The 14,945-nt window shown below is 45.0% G+C and overlaps 1 long non-coding RNA gene across 2 annotated transcripts; it reads left to right on the forward strand.

Annotated features, from left to right (window-relative positions):
* Positions 1 to 356: 356 nt before the first annotated feature.
* On the forward strand, positions 357 to 6,647 carry LOC143515311 (uncharacterized). 2 transcript variants are annotated; one of them, XR_013131090.1, is made up of 3 exons: positions 357 to 582; positions 1,028 to 1,124; positions 1,385 to 4,352. It is a non-coding gene; the product is annotated as an uncharacterized LOC143515311 (long non-coding RNA). The 2 variants fall into 2 exon arrangements; XR_013131089.1 differs by lacking the exon at positions 1,385 to 4,352 and adding an exon at positions 6,472 to 6,647 and having other exon boundaries at positions 360 to 582.
* Positions 6,648 to 14,945: the final 8,298 nt, after the last annotated feature.

A 14,945-nucleotide genomic window follows, 5' to 3' on the forward strand; every position in this document is an offset into this window, starting at 1 on the left:
CATTTAGCAGGGACGTAGTAAATGGGGTGTGTGGGTGTTGAACACCCCCCCCCCCCCCCCTCTTTGGCTGAAACACGATTATTCCACCCCGCTTTAGACTGATTAAAACGATACTGGTATATTCTACATGCTTTTACATCCCAGAACACTTTTGATATGACAGTAGAAACGTGTTGGAAACAGTTCATTGATCTCAGCGCTGTGATTAGTTTCAGTGCTGGAGATGATCCTAATCTCTCTCGTGCCTCCGTCTCGTTGCAGCGTGCAGGGACGTCGGTGCGCAGTGCGCGAGATGAATGAACGTGACACCACACCGTGCGCGCGCGGTCCATTCCGCCTCCTGCGGCACACGTGACGCCTCACGCACGAACCGCCCGAGTCAGGAGGCGGATTACCGGAGGCACGGCGCCTTAAGCGCCCTCCCTTAGCAAACGCCGGTCTGTTTGGACTGGTCCAAACCAGCCGAGCTCCAACCACGGAGCAAGTAGGTCTGGTGCACTGATGCGTCTCTGGATCTTCACGTGTAGTGCTTCACGCAGCCGGACATCCGTATTTAACGCTCATTCCGCGGAGATTATGGCTGTAAGTGGTTTTTTTTTTTTCATGCAAAATTTTCCAAGAACGCATTGTGTGTGGCTTTAACAGTTATTAAAATACAATGTCCTAATTTCCATTAGATCTACAAGTTATTAAAATATATGTATATATTATATGTATAATCTTATTTATATAGAGCTTTCCGCGATCTCAAGGACATTTTACAGCTTTACACAAAACACAAAAAATATATGTAAATAATATAATTAACTGCTATAGTAAGAGTTGTAAAGCAGTGATCACTGGATATACAATAAACCACATCAAATGAATCCTATTCAGAATATTTTAATATAAAGACTAAAGCACCAGTGCTGCACACTATATGCAATGCTATGAAATTAAGTGCACGTGCTATATGAAAAATTATGCACTTCCCTTAATTAAAAGTGCACCACAGGTAGAACTATTATTGGTTTTGTTCTGTCAGAGAAGTGAATCTTCAGATTAATGGAGGACACTCATCGCATCTCCTGGTCCACACTGAACATAGAAATGCGATGAGGACATCATGAGTGGTACATCAGGTGATGTATGTGTGTGTGTGTGTGTGTGTGTGTGTGTGTGTGTGTTTGTGTCCACAAGCATCTTCAGCCTGAGTGCTGTGTTGAACGGGACCAGCTGAATAAATGGTGATTGTGACAGTGACAAGAAAACACGATTGGTGACTCATTCTCTCTCTCTCTCTCTCTCTCTCTCTCTCTCTCGCTCGCTCGCTCGCTCTCGCTCGCTCTCTCTCTCTCTTTCTCTCTCTCTCTCTCTCTCTCTCCCCCTCTCTTGGTCTCAGTGGGGGTCTGGAGACAGTGAGTCACAATCTTCCTCCTAAAGTAACTTTGAAAGTGGGATAAATCCACCCATCACCTCCCTCCAATAAAAACCAGAACTGATGAAAACAGAATCAAGGACAGAATGTTTCTTTTCTCTCACATCATAGTTTATGCTCCATCATACTCCGATAAATATAGATGCATTTGTTCAAAAATGTGAAGTTCAAAAAATATAACACCGTCAAGTGTTGACTGTGCCTTTCATATGTTTTAACAACCAGGTACAAACATGTTGTGTTTTAAATGTGGACTGACTTCTGGGAATGTTTCCTAATGTGGTCTGTAATGGGCAGGTCTTAAACAAAATGTTTTTTAAGGATCTGAACAGCACGGGGTGCTGGATGAATGATGGGGTGTGTGTTGGGGTACTTTTGTTTTCATGGCAGAGTTAGCTGAGACGTGGTTCCGCAACAGTGTGGGATAAAGAGGAAGAGATAAAGTCAGTGATTTATTGTTAAACACAGTGTCTTCCACTCATCCTGCTGAGAAACACATTCCACAAATCCAGACATGCTGATAAAACAGTGGATAAGACACGCCCACTGGGCATAAACATGCAGCCATTGGCTCACTCAGCGTCCAGTCTCTACTTGACCTCCTATGGTCAGTTCACTGTTATTCTCATCTCCGCAAACTCAGTGGACAGTGGCTTTGATTTTAGAACATGGTCTTTATATGAAGACTAAGCTCTGACTGTAATGTTGAACTGCTTTGAATATTTTGTAGTTTTGATGCAGCTGAGCCTTCAAACATATTACAAAAGACACTACAAACTTTCCAATCTACAGTTTCACTGTCATTCTAACAATGTCTTGACAAGAGTGGTAATATTTCTAAATTGGTCTTTCCTGTGTTTGCATTTAACACTTATGGTATAATTACATCACACACATTTATTACTGTCTCTAATCTTTGTGTATTTTTTGTTTATTTATATATTTGCAGAAATATAGTCTATAATATGAAGACTAATAATTCCCACTGAGCATGTGTAGAAGTGCAAATGAAGATGACTTTAGGATTACAGTGAAGTTCTATGTGTAGGTTGTCAAAACCATAACCCACTATTATATGTTTAGAGGATTTAATCTTAGATTTTGTAAAATCACATAAAGCTTTTGAGTCATACTGCAACAAGTACAAAAATGTTCAGGAAATTGAACTTTGCCTTCTGCTTACTCTGCCATGTTTCTGCGATCGATCCTCACTTCAGCTGAACACAGCACTTCCCTTTAGAGCTGAGCTGAAGGCTCCCTCACCATGACTGGCTTTTTCTTAAATAAATCAAAAGGCACTGGAGGACTCTTCATGATCTGCTGCTAAAGCGCCATTCTCATAACACGTTCACATACACACACACACACACACACACACACACACACACACACACACACACACACACACACACACACACACACACACACACACACACACACACACACACACACACACACACACTCCTCATGGCTGAAGTGGCTCCTGGCCTGGCTGTTGCTGTGATAAAGGCCATGTGACCAAAGATCTCACAGGGACAGAGAGAGGCTCATGTCTGTCTCCTCCATGTCACTTCCTGACTCCCATTCAGGGAAAGGCACTCCAGTGCAGACGTAACCGCTCCACTTGGGACACGGTGCCTGTGCTCTCTGAGTGTGACAGTGTACATGTGAGTTTTTGTTTCCAACCTCATTTTAGGGAAGTGGGATATAAGATGCACACCACCTGTTAAAAGTGTCTTTAATGTATTTTTATGCTATGGACTAGAATGCTATCCCAAGAGGGCTAAAAACGTTTAAAGTGTTTGTGTATTTGTGGGTGTGTGCATGTGTGTTTGTATGTTCAAAACATTGTCTCAGCCACATTAGCTCAGATGACTCAGCTTTAATGCCCTCAATGACATAGTTGTTGTGGCTCATTGAAAGGAGTGTGTGTGTGTGTGTGTGTGTGTGTGTGTGTGTGTGTATGTGTGTGTATGTACACACATATAAGTCCTAACACCAAATACAAGTCACACCTGAATGCCCGTGCTCCTTTGAGCACACACTTACAAGCAGTCGGCACTCACATAACAAATGTTCTACAAAGCCCTCACAGAAAGGCAGGAGACAGACGAGGACCTTGTGACTTTGGTGGAGCGTTCTAAAGATACAGCAGGTTTTTAACACCAGCTCCTTGCCTCACTCACTGGTCAGCAGCAGACAGGAGCTCCATCTGGCAGGAGATATAGCTGAAGTCAGGGGGGGGGGGGGGGGGGGGGGGGGGGGGAGATGTGCAGCTATTGATTATGTAACCACGTCTCAGTCAGCTGTATCTACAAGGCTTTTAAATATTCAGCTCTGGCCCAACTCCACTTACTACTCATATAACCTACATTATTAAGGCTTAATGAATTAGTAAAGTAGTCTGCATAATTAAAATGGCTGACCACAGCAAAGCCAGATGCTGAGGTGATGTTTGTTGTGAACCTTTTGAATAGGCAATCATGCTTTTCATTGTGTGTATGTGAGTGTCTGTGTGTGTGTGCGCTCTCTCCAGATGGTCTGATTGCTGCTTTTTAGAGCATGTCAGCCTGATGTAGCCCTGCCATTATGCAGGTTTTGATGTCCGCTCAGCGCTTTTAGAAGATTAGTCACCACTGCTCAGCACTGAGTCTCCTGCACGAAGCACGTTTGCTGGGTGCCTCTCTCGCCCAACCTCTACGTCCTGACATCTACGTCAGTGACATCAGAGGCTTCAGCAGTCAGTGAGTGCTAATAATGCTCACGCTTGTGTTTGACTGTCTGTGTGGAAATGTATGTGAAAGGTTATGAAGTCTCATAGGGGCTGAAAGCCAACACCCTTCCAGGAAGCCTGCATTGTGACTTTAAAGGGCGGGTCCTCCTACACCCCTCCCCCTTTTCTCTGCACCACCCCCCCCCCCCCCCCCCCCCATCCCCCTGAGTGAGCACACGTATGTGTTTGTGTGGTTTTATGTAGATTTTCTCAGTCAAGACTCGGTCACATGTTCAACACCAGAGCTGCTTGTTCGCGTTACTGCAGACAGTTCATACGCAGGCAAGGCGTTGAAACTGACAGCAAACTGCAATCAAATCTTAAATGGCTGTGTTTGTGTGTGTGTGTGTGTGTGTGTGTGTGTGTGTGTGTGTGTGTGTGTGTGTGTGTGTGTGTGTGTGTGTGTGTGTGAGTGTGTGTGTGTGTGTGCGTACGTGCGCGTGTGTGTGTGTGTGCATGTGCATGTGCGTGTGTGTGTGTGTATGTCTGTGTGTGTGCGTGCATGTGCGCGTGTGTGTGTGTGTATGTGTGTGTGCGCGTGTGTGAATGTCTGAATGGCTGCCAGTACAGCTCGAGTGGGAGTGGGATATCTCCCTGTGCAGTGCTGAGTTCTCCATGTGACTCGGGTATATTTTAACTGGATTATGTAAGCGCCCAGCCTGCCTGCTCCACACACAGCTGAGGAGGACCGCATGATCCAGAGCGCCGTGAACTCTGCTGGCCGCTCTTCCACTCACAGACACGCACTTCCACATTTAGTCTGCACAATATCTTATCAGCTTGTCTCTTATGTTCGTTTGTACTTAACATAAACATAATATTTCACTCCCCCCAAAAATGTAATACAACACAAGCTCAGAGGCATTTCATCCCTGCACAGCTTCAAGAAGAGTCTCAAAACCTTCCTGCTTAGATCTGCTTTTAGTTAAGAAACTCTAATTCTATTCCATCTTATTTACTTTATTACATTATGTGGTCTATTATTTTACAATTTGTCACTTTATTACATTTTTGTCTTCTTATCTTTGCTTCCTTTTAATGTTTCTTATTTTATTTATTATGTAAAGCACTTTGAGTTGCATGCATGTATGAAAGGTGCTTTACAAATAAAGATTATTATTTTTATTATTATTATTATTATTATTATTACAATGTCTAGCCAAGACAAAAACATAATGCCTTTACGGTAACATGATAGATTTTTTTTACTTTATGGACTCATCCCATTCAATGTAAACAGTGCTCATTTGTAAGCATTAACAATCTTAGTGATAAAACAATAAAGGTTTAAGGTTTGTGGAAGCGTCATCCATGCTGATAAGCAGAGGTGAACATCACGGCCAGGCCGGAGATGGGAACAGGCTGACTGCACTACGGGATCTAACGTGATGCCACCACAATGCCTCAATAGTCAACCTGTAGGCCCTGACACTGTGTATTGTTCTCAAACCAACAACTAACCAAAGGGAGCAAGACAAAACCCGTGAATGACATCTGCCCTTAGTTTTAAACCTCGCCTACCCATGGAACCCAAACAGAAGTGTGTTGACAGCGATGGATCCTCGGTGTAGAGCTGTTTTAATTAGAGCTGTGTGCGCCCGACTGCGTTCTGGCTCCTCGTGTCTCAGTGGTGAAAAGATGAGTTAGTTCAGCCTCAGCACACCACACCCACGACCCCTCTGTGTTTATCTAATTCAATCACAGTGACACCGTCTCCTATTGATTTGACCATTCATCCTTCTGGTGGATTGAGGTGTGTAATTGGTTGTGTTCCAGCAGGACAGGCAGCTTTTACTCGAGCGTTTCCAGAAGCACTGAATGCCTGGTGAATGAGACTCCTACATTTCAAATGCTAAATCAAGCACAACTAATGTATCGGACCTCAAGCAAAGGCACACTACCTGGAGAAGGGGCACACTCATGTTTTTATTGCTAATGTCTAGTGAGAAGTTTGTTTTATGTTGTTTAACCATCTCTGTGCTTGAATCATTAACAGTTGCTCTGTGATCCAGCACTTGCCTCTCGGTGCTGTGCAGCGTGGTCTGTGATGTGTTTTTAAGGTGCAAAGTATACACTGACTGGAGTAAGCTACAGGAAGGGTGGGGGTGTTGGAATAGTTTCTGACTGGATCAGGAATGCCCTACATGCCCTAGACGACAAAGCAGGAAGCAGCCAAAACTTCCCTCGCACAAAAGAGCAGAGCCCACCATGAAGGCGGCACAAGCACCATGGAGCAGATGTTTACAACACACTCTCTCCATGCTTATCTGGTTTGCAGGTGGAGAAAGAGAGAGAGAGAGAGAGAGAGAGAGAGAGAGAGAGAGAAGACCATGGAGGCTTCTGCAGAATTTCACCTCCAAAACCAAATGAACTATGTAAAATTTCATCTTCACTGACAAGAAGAGATTGTGGTGTGTAGTGTGCGGACTATCCCCCCCCCCCCCCCCCCCCCCGCCCCCCCATCACAGGTGAACTCCACCTCCAGTCCCACCCTTAGCCCCACCCCTTCCCTGCCAGGCAAATGAGCGGAGACGTGAACTTTACGTAACTTTTTCTGGTCCTCCTTTATTTTTCATTGGACTGTTAGGCTCATGCAACTTGCATAACATCAAGAGGCCCACATTAGGCCTATAATTATTTCGTCTGGAACTCATCCTGATCTTCAGTAATAAAAAGTACCTGGCTCTGTGCCTGCATGGGGCTCTACTGCACAGCCTTGAGACTCGAGGGCTGTGCAGCCAAACCAGAGTCTTCTTTCAAACATCACGTTCCGCTCCTACAGGAAAACGTTGACACCTCCATGAGGGACATAATCCCATGATATTTATAGTGCCCTTAGGAATTTTCAGACTTCAACTTTGCTTAATTTATATCAAGTTCACATGTTAGCCGTGACTATTCACGTGTTCACGTATTCACTATTCACGTGTGCTCGAATGCGGCACTCGAGTCTGAATGTGCCAGAGATAGATGTGGGTTTTCTGACACGAGAATAACTGCAAGGCTGTGGGAGACCAGAGGGACAGGTTAGATAAGGAGGAGAGGATAAAGAGGCAGGTGTTAGAGTCATTTGAGCTTGCCCTGCATGTGGAGGAAGCGTGAAAGATTGCAGGGTCAATATGGCCTGTATGTCTGCAGCTACAGATACTACTTCATCTAGAGCCACAGCCCTGTGGGATTCTGGGTTTGGGCTTATTCCTACATACATGTGACTCTCTCTCCCTCCCTCTGTGTCTCTGACTCCCTCTTTCTCTCTCTCTCTCTCTCTCTCTCTCCCTCTCTCTCTCTCTCTCTCTCTCCACCTCTCCCTTCTCTTGGCATCCTTTTTCTTAACCTTTGCCCCAGAATCCCTTCCTTATCTCTTCACCTTTTCTGCCCCACCCTCACCTGTGACGAAGATGAGTGTGCACCCAAACCACTCGGCGTGCACACGTGCAAACACTCAGAGCTTCCTTCTTTGCTCAACTGCATCTATGGCATGAGTGAACTGAGGGAATGTTAAGCTCTTAGAGCCAGCAACACGTTCACCCTGTTAATGTACACCATATGTACATTACTGCAGCAGCCCCTGCCTTTGTTTAACTGGTCCTGAACCGAGTTCCACCAGCTAAGCCTTTGTCTCCATTTAAATGTGCTGCAGTACATACTGCTGTTATATACTTCTGTTCAAAACAGACACAGCCTCCATACTGGCTACAAATTTTCAGTGCATAAACACATCTGTAGAAATGTGTTGTTTAAACTAAACTATACATTTTAAAGTAAATAAAATATCAGAAGTATACAGTTTCCACAGTTCTCTTGTTTTCTTTAAAAAAAAAAGACCTGGTGATTTTGAATGATGAATATACATTAATATATACTGTTATAATTATTTTAAAAGAGAACTATTATGATTTAAAAATCTATCACTGGGGATTGTATATTCTAAGTGACATCTTTGAATAGAATGTAATCTTTTATAGTTTTAGAAATAGTTTGAGGCTATTAAGATAAGCTGAGGGTTTTTCTTGGCTTAGATGAGTTCCATTCAGACTGTATCCTTCTGTAAACCAGCACAGATGCCAAAACAAAGGTATTTTTGCTGCTGTTAGCTATATGCCTCATCGACTAATACACCAAATCTGCCACTGCAGTTCTGAATTGCACCTGAAACAAATGTTTAATTCAGGATACTAAATGCAGATGACCACAGATCCTTTAAACAATAGACAGGACAGACCAAGTTATGTTAGCCTTGGCTATGTATTTCATCTCCATTTGTACCTTCTGCATGGCCAAATTTTGAGCTTGTAATTTTATTGAATAGAATATCAGTTACTACCAAATTAAATATACACAAAAACATATGAGATAAAGCAATACCGGAGGAAAAAATGCAGACATTATTGAGTCAGCCCTTTTGATAAGCTCTTGTTTGTCCCTGGGTCCTTTAGAGTTGGTCACCACTGTGTTTTGGGAACAGCACAGTAACCTCCACATATCAACACCATTTGTTTACATGAGAAGACACCATACGTAGCCATAAGCCATAAGAATGGGTGTCATCTGTGGAAAATTCCAGGTCCTATTTTAAAGGCAAGAGGAGGCACAGGCACTCTTTATGTTTACCTACCAACCTCTTTTCAAGAATATTAACTTGCTAGGAAAAGCCAAAATGTGTTTGCTAACAGAATCCTCATCTGTAGGGAGAGGGGAGAAAGGAGAGGGGAGGGGGAGAGGGGAGGGGGGAGGGGGAGAGGGGAGGGGGAGAGGGGAGGGGGGAGGGGGAGAGGGGAGGGGGGAGGGGGGAGGGGGGAGGGAGGAGAGGGGGGAGGGAGGAGGGGGAGAGGGGAGGGGGGAGAGGGGAGGGGGAGAGGGGAGGGGGGAGGGGGAGAGGGGAGGGGGGAGGGGAGAGGGGAGAGGGGAGAGGGGAGAGGGGAGGGGGAGAGGGGAGGGGGAGAGGGGAGGGGGGGAGGGGGAGAGGGGAGGGGGAGAGGGGAGAGGGGAGGGGGAGAGGGGAGGGGGAGAGGGGAGGGGGAGAGGGGAGAGGGGAGGGGGGAGGGAGGAGAGGGGGGAGGGAGGAGGGGGAGAGGGGAGGGGGAGAGGGGAGGGGGAGAGGGGAGAGGGGAGGGGGAGAGGGGAGAGGGGAGGGGGGAGGGAGGAGAGGGGGGAGGGAGGAGGGGGAGAGGGGAGGGGGGAGGGGAGGGGGAGAGGGGAGGGGGGAGGGGGGAGGGGGGAGAGGGGAGGGGGGAGGGGGGAGGGGAGAGGGGAGAGGGGAGAGGGGAGAGGGGAGGGGGAGAGGGGAGGGGGGAGGGGGAGAGGGGAGGGGGAGAGGGGAGAGGGGAGGGGGGAGGGAGGAGAGGGGGGAGGGAGGAGGGGGAGAGGGGAGGGGGAGAGGGGAGGGGGGAGGGGGGGGAGGGGGGAGAGGGGGGAGGGAGGAGGGGGAGAGGGGAGGGGGGAGGGAGGAGAGGGGGGAGGGAGGAGGGGGGAGAGGGGAGGGGGAGAGGGGAGAGGGGAGGGGGGAGGGAGGAGAGGGGGGAGAGGGGAGGGGGAGAGGGGAGGGGGGAGGGGGGAGGGGGGAGAGGGGGGAGAGGGGAGGGGGAGAGGGGAGGGGGGAGAGGGGAGAGGGGAGGGGGGAGGGGGGAGAGGGGGGAGAGGGGAGGGGGAGAGGGGAGGGGGGAGGGAGGAGGGGGAGAGGGGAGAGGGGAGGGGGAGAGGGGAGGGGGAGAGGGGAGGGGGAGAGGGGAGGGGGGAGAGGGGAGAGGGGAGGGAGGAGAGGGGGGAGGGAGGAGGGGGAGAGGGGAGAGGGGAGGGGGGAGAGGGGAGGGGGGAGGGGGGAGGGGGGAGGGGAGAGGGGAGGGGGGAGGGGGGAGGGGGGGAGGGAGGAGGGGGGAGAGGGGAGGGGGGTTGTGGCAGGTTGGATTAGTCATTGGGCACCCAAGGTGAGGATGGAAGTCTTTTTCTACCCCACCCCCATTTCACCAGTCTTCCACTGAGGGTCAATTATGAAGGTGATCCTCTAAAAGTAGCCAGTCAAGTGGTTTAACACTGCCAGTTAAGTATAGATTCAAGCAGAAGTTGTTGAGGAGTTTAGATGTGTAGATATTTTCACACACACACACACACACACACACACACACACACACACACACACACACACACACACACAATCAATCTATATATATATATATATATATATATATATATATATATATATATATATATATATATATATATATATATATATATATATATATATATATTGATTTCAATATAATGCTATGCTAGGAAAAGTAAAAACGCTGTGCGTCACCTTCCAACTCTCAAGCCTCTAACAGAAGGCCCGGGTGTGATAAAAGTGTGATCACCTGTCGTAAAGGTGAGAACGGAGCTGGTGGTCTTGTCTTTATTCTCTCACACTCAGGCCTCCCAAAAGCTGAGAGTGCAGTGCAGTATTTCTGACGTTCCTCAGACTGCTCTCTTCTGGACTCAGATCAGTGTTGTCTTTCCTGGCATCTGTTGGAGCCACTGTTAAATGCTGTAAGATACAAGTTTCATTTTCTCTTTTCGTTTCTTTTCTTGAGCATGTGTGTCAAATATAGCCCGCATTATATTGAGACTGACATTCTCTCATGTCCCAATTCCTTAATACTAAAATGAAAAATTCCACCATTTAAAAAAGGATAGAAGAACCGTTTTGTAATTTAAATAACATGATGTGCAGTGTAATCATTGAAAACTTACAAAAACCATGATAAATAGATTTTTCAAAGCATAGGTAAATGCTACTTTTGTCACATGTCTCTTTCTGTTCATTCATGACGTGTTAAACAGGCCGTGGTATCACCTTTGATTCCCTCTTGCAACTGCAAGAATACATGCCATGTGTAAATCTCAACACCACATTCAGTAACACGTCAGCAAGCAAATAATCTTAGTTTTGTAATTTTGTAAGGAACTGCTCTCTGGGAAGAGTGCTGAATTAACCATAGTGTCAATGGACGTATACAGAGTGCCTGAGTTCAGGGGTGGTTACTGAGTATAATTGGTTCATACAAGAAGTCTGTGTGTGTGTGTGTGTGTGTGTGTGTGTGTGTGTGTGTGTGTGTGTGTGTGTGTGTATACCTAAAGGAAGTTGTATGAGTGTCAGCTGGGGTGTGGCCGGGGGGCGTGTTCTCTACCTGGCCTCTGTAGTTTCACTTCACAGAAACCCAAACTGTGTCTGGAGCTTTTTTCTCTGGGTACAAACAGAACACCATGAACTCGCAACAACACCAGCTACACTTATCCGTTTAATTTTAGCATGCTATTCTACTGAAAACAAAAAGCATATCGTCTACATATATCCTGGAAGCCCTGTTTAAGGAATATTAGGAAGCAAGGTATATTGAGGTTCCGTAGTTTAGAAAAACATGGACATCTAAAATTTACTTAAAATATACTTAAAAGAACCAGAAAGAAACAGAAAAAAACGAAGGTTACAGCAAACATTAAAAGTTTTTGATAGATCCACAAAGCTTTACCAACTGAGCTGGTTTGAGTTATGTTTGAGTTGTGTTTGAGTTATGTTTGTCATGCTGTGATCATTGATTTCCTTGTCACACTGTTGTGCTGGGCTGTGCAGAAAAATCCTACAAGTATTCTGTATTTGTACACGTTTCTTTATCGTGCTGTCTTGCTAATGTTTGCCTAATTGTGGTGGGAAATGAGAACTTTGTTTTCATGCTGATTTCTAATATACATGAGGAAGCATTTGTTTCCCTTTTTATTATTTGTTTATATTTGATAATATATTTATTATTCATGTATTTGCATAACTACCATTACTGCATTTTAATTAATGATCTTATTGATATGCACATAACATTGTCTGATGTAATTATTTAGTTTAGTGATTATGTTGTGAGTACACACTAAAAACTATTTCAGTGGAGAAACAGGCTGGACTCCTTGATTTTTACACTCCTCTGGTGACAAGAAACTGTTTTAACCTAATTGTAGAGCACTTCTCTAGGGGTGCGTCTCTGGGTCAAACTCATGCCTGCAGCTACACATGGAACAGCCCTCGAGTTCAACAGCCCACACCATTTTACTAGTGACTAGTGATGGAGGGGCTTTTTCCTGAGGTCACTGGATCCATGACACAAGCATGCATGTGTGTATGTGTGTGTGTGTGTGTGTGTGTGTGTGTGTGTGTGTGTGTGTGTGTGTGTGTGTGTGTGTGTGTATGTGTGTGTGTGTGTGTGCGTTTGTGTGTGTGTGTGTGTGTGTGTGTGTGTGTGTGTGTGTGTGTGTGTGTGTGTGTGTGTGCGTTTGTGTGTGTGTGTGTGTGTGTGTGTGTGTGTGTGTGTGTGTGTGTGTGCGTTGTGTGTGTGTGTGTGTGTGTGTGTGTGTGTGTGTGTGTGTGTGTGTGTGTGTGTGCGTTTGTGTGTGTGTGTGTGTGTGTGTGTGTGTGTGTGTGTGTGTGTGTGCGTTTGTGCGTGTGTGTGTGTGTGTGTGTGTGTGTGTGTGTGTGTGTGTGTGTGTGTGTGTGTGTGTGTGTGCATATGTGCACGTGCTCACATAGAACAAAATGTACACTTTCCATAATTGTAAGGAGCATACTCAGATTTTAAGAACAGCCCAGCAGAATTTGAGAAGCCCAAGCCCAAGAGAACTATGTGCAGAGCCTTTCATGCTGAAACCGGGGAAGAGCTGATGGCACACAGGGTTGGCTGATGGGAAGGTTTTTCACACCAAACACTACACTGCCTCAGTATGCCACATTACTGCTACATGTTGTAATCTGTAATAAGATAATCTTCTGTGATATAAAAAAAACCTGATTTAAAAAGAAAAGGATCCCTCAAGCCTGGTTATAAATGGATATTTATCCTCCACAACAAAAACAGAAGTATAAAAGTTGTTTATGCAGAGATAAAGTAGCCTAAAACAAAATCGAGTCAACATGTCATTCGTTCATTTAAACAGTCAACTGTATTCATAGATACTAGTAGAACTAAACGTAGGATAGCAGAAAAACTTGAATAGGCATAAATAAGTAAAACAATGTTATAAATGTTATAAAAACTACTGAAGTGTATAAAGAGCATATTGACAAAATAACTCAAGGTTGACCCTAACAAAATGATTCAATCACAAGAACATATTGAAGTAAAACACAGAAACAGAGTCATTCACTTTAGTAACTTGCAAGTGAAAATAAAACATTGCATTTTAACAGGAATAAAAACACAGAACACTTAACTCTGAAGCTAACTCAAGATCTCTAACAGGGATCATTTGGAATTTGGCTACTTATCAAGGAGTCACAACATTACAAAATATACTGATACAAAGGTCACATGAGGTGACGGAAGTCCTCATACATCCAGAGAAAAAAATAGATTATATTCCTCTTCTGGCTAAACCAAGAGAGCCTTCGTTTAAATGTGAATCCGACCAGGATTCATGGAGATTGTGTCTCTAATCATCAACAGATTGTGTCTCTAACTCAACAGTTGAGTCACAGAAGAACCAATGTCCACTTGAGTTTTAGTCTTAATCTACCGGCACCAAGCAGAGAGGTACTGAACCAGAATCTGTTCAGTCATTCCCTCACAGGTTTTTGTAGGTTCAAATCCTTTCTCTCCTTCTGTCTATCTTTTCTGTCTGTCTCTCTTTCTGCCTGTCTCTCTGTCTTTGGCAGGTTCCACCAGACCTCCCTCTGCTTCAGCCGTACTCTCTCAGCCTTGCTAGCAGGCCCTGTGTGGACAGACTTGGATTTGGCTACAAAACAGGATTTCAGGAAATAAGAAACTTTAAACCATGGATATTGAAACTAGTTATTTTCAAAAAATGTTTCTTGGTTCACTTCATTGAGCTGAAGAGAATGCAGCAAGACCAGGGGATGTCTATTTTAAGTCCTACTGACCTGACCTTTGACATAGCTTTCATGTTAGAATGTAACAAGAAACAGCATGAAATTTGAGGTTTCTCTGACCCCCTCAGGCCGTTTCCTTTTAAGGAGCTCAAACAGACAGGCTTCTGGGTAATGTTTCACTAACAAGTCTGTTATTACTAATGATATGAGGTGACAGTAAGGTTGAAGTTTCCACACAACTTGCCCTCTCAGGCTGCTGGGTCAAACTGCTCTGGTGATGATACAATCAGTCATGTACTTCTTTTCCCTCTCTGATGCATTTCTTATCACACTATGGCATTTATGTATGGGCACAGAGAACAATGTGATGGTGAATTCTTATATAAAGAGCTTTTATCATTTTAGTGGTATGTTTTTAAAGATGCGTTCAATAGAAAATGATTCAGTAGGATTCCTTCCTTGTGCACCTCAGCTGGAATCACAGGGCTCTTCAGTGTACAGCCCATACTGACTGAGCAAACAGGGGGGGAGGTGACATGACTTACCCCAGATCAATCACCGAACAGTGTCTCCGAGGACTGCCTCTAGTCCTCTCCACAGAATGAGGAAAGATCCTTCATTTAGGGCCTGGGTCTCTTACATTCTCCTACACACCACACCATAGCAGTATTTTAAAGAACAGGCTATTTTCATTCCAGGACCTTGGAACATTTATCCTGCTTTATATGTGACCATTTCTCCCAGACATTTGTGTCTATGCTAAATAATTTACCTCAGCACTGATCCTTTGGAAGACGCTTGTATTGATTTTACATCTGTAATTTATGTGCCGACAAGCTCTAAAACCGTATAGCACAACTGCATATACAAGGTAAACACATCAGAGGTGATTCCAGAAAACACTATAC

This window comes from Brachyhypopomus gauderio, chromosome 5 (genome assembly GCF_052324685.1).
Source record: "Brachyhypopomus gauderio isolate BG-103 chromosome 5, BGAUD_0.2, whole genome shotgun sequence".
Taxonomy (NCBI): Eukaryota; Metazoa; Chordata; class Actinopteri; order Gymnotiformes; family Hypopomidae; genus Brachyhypopomus; species Brachyhypopomus gauderio.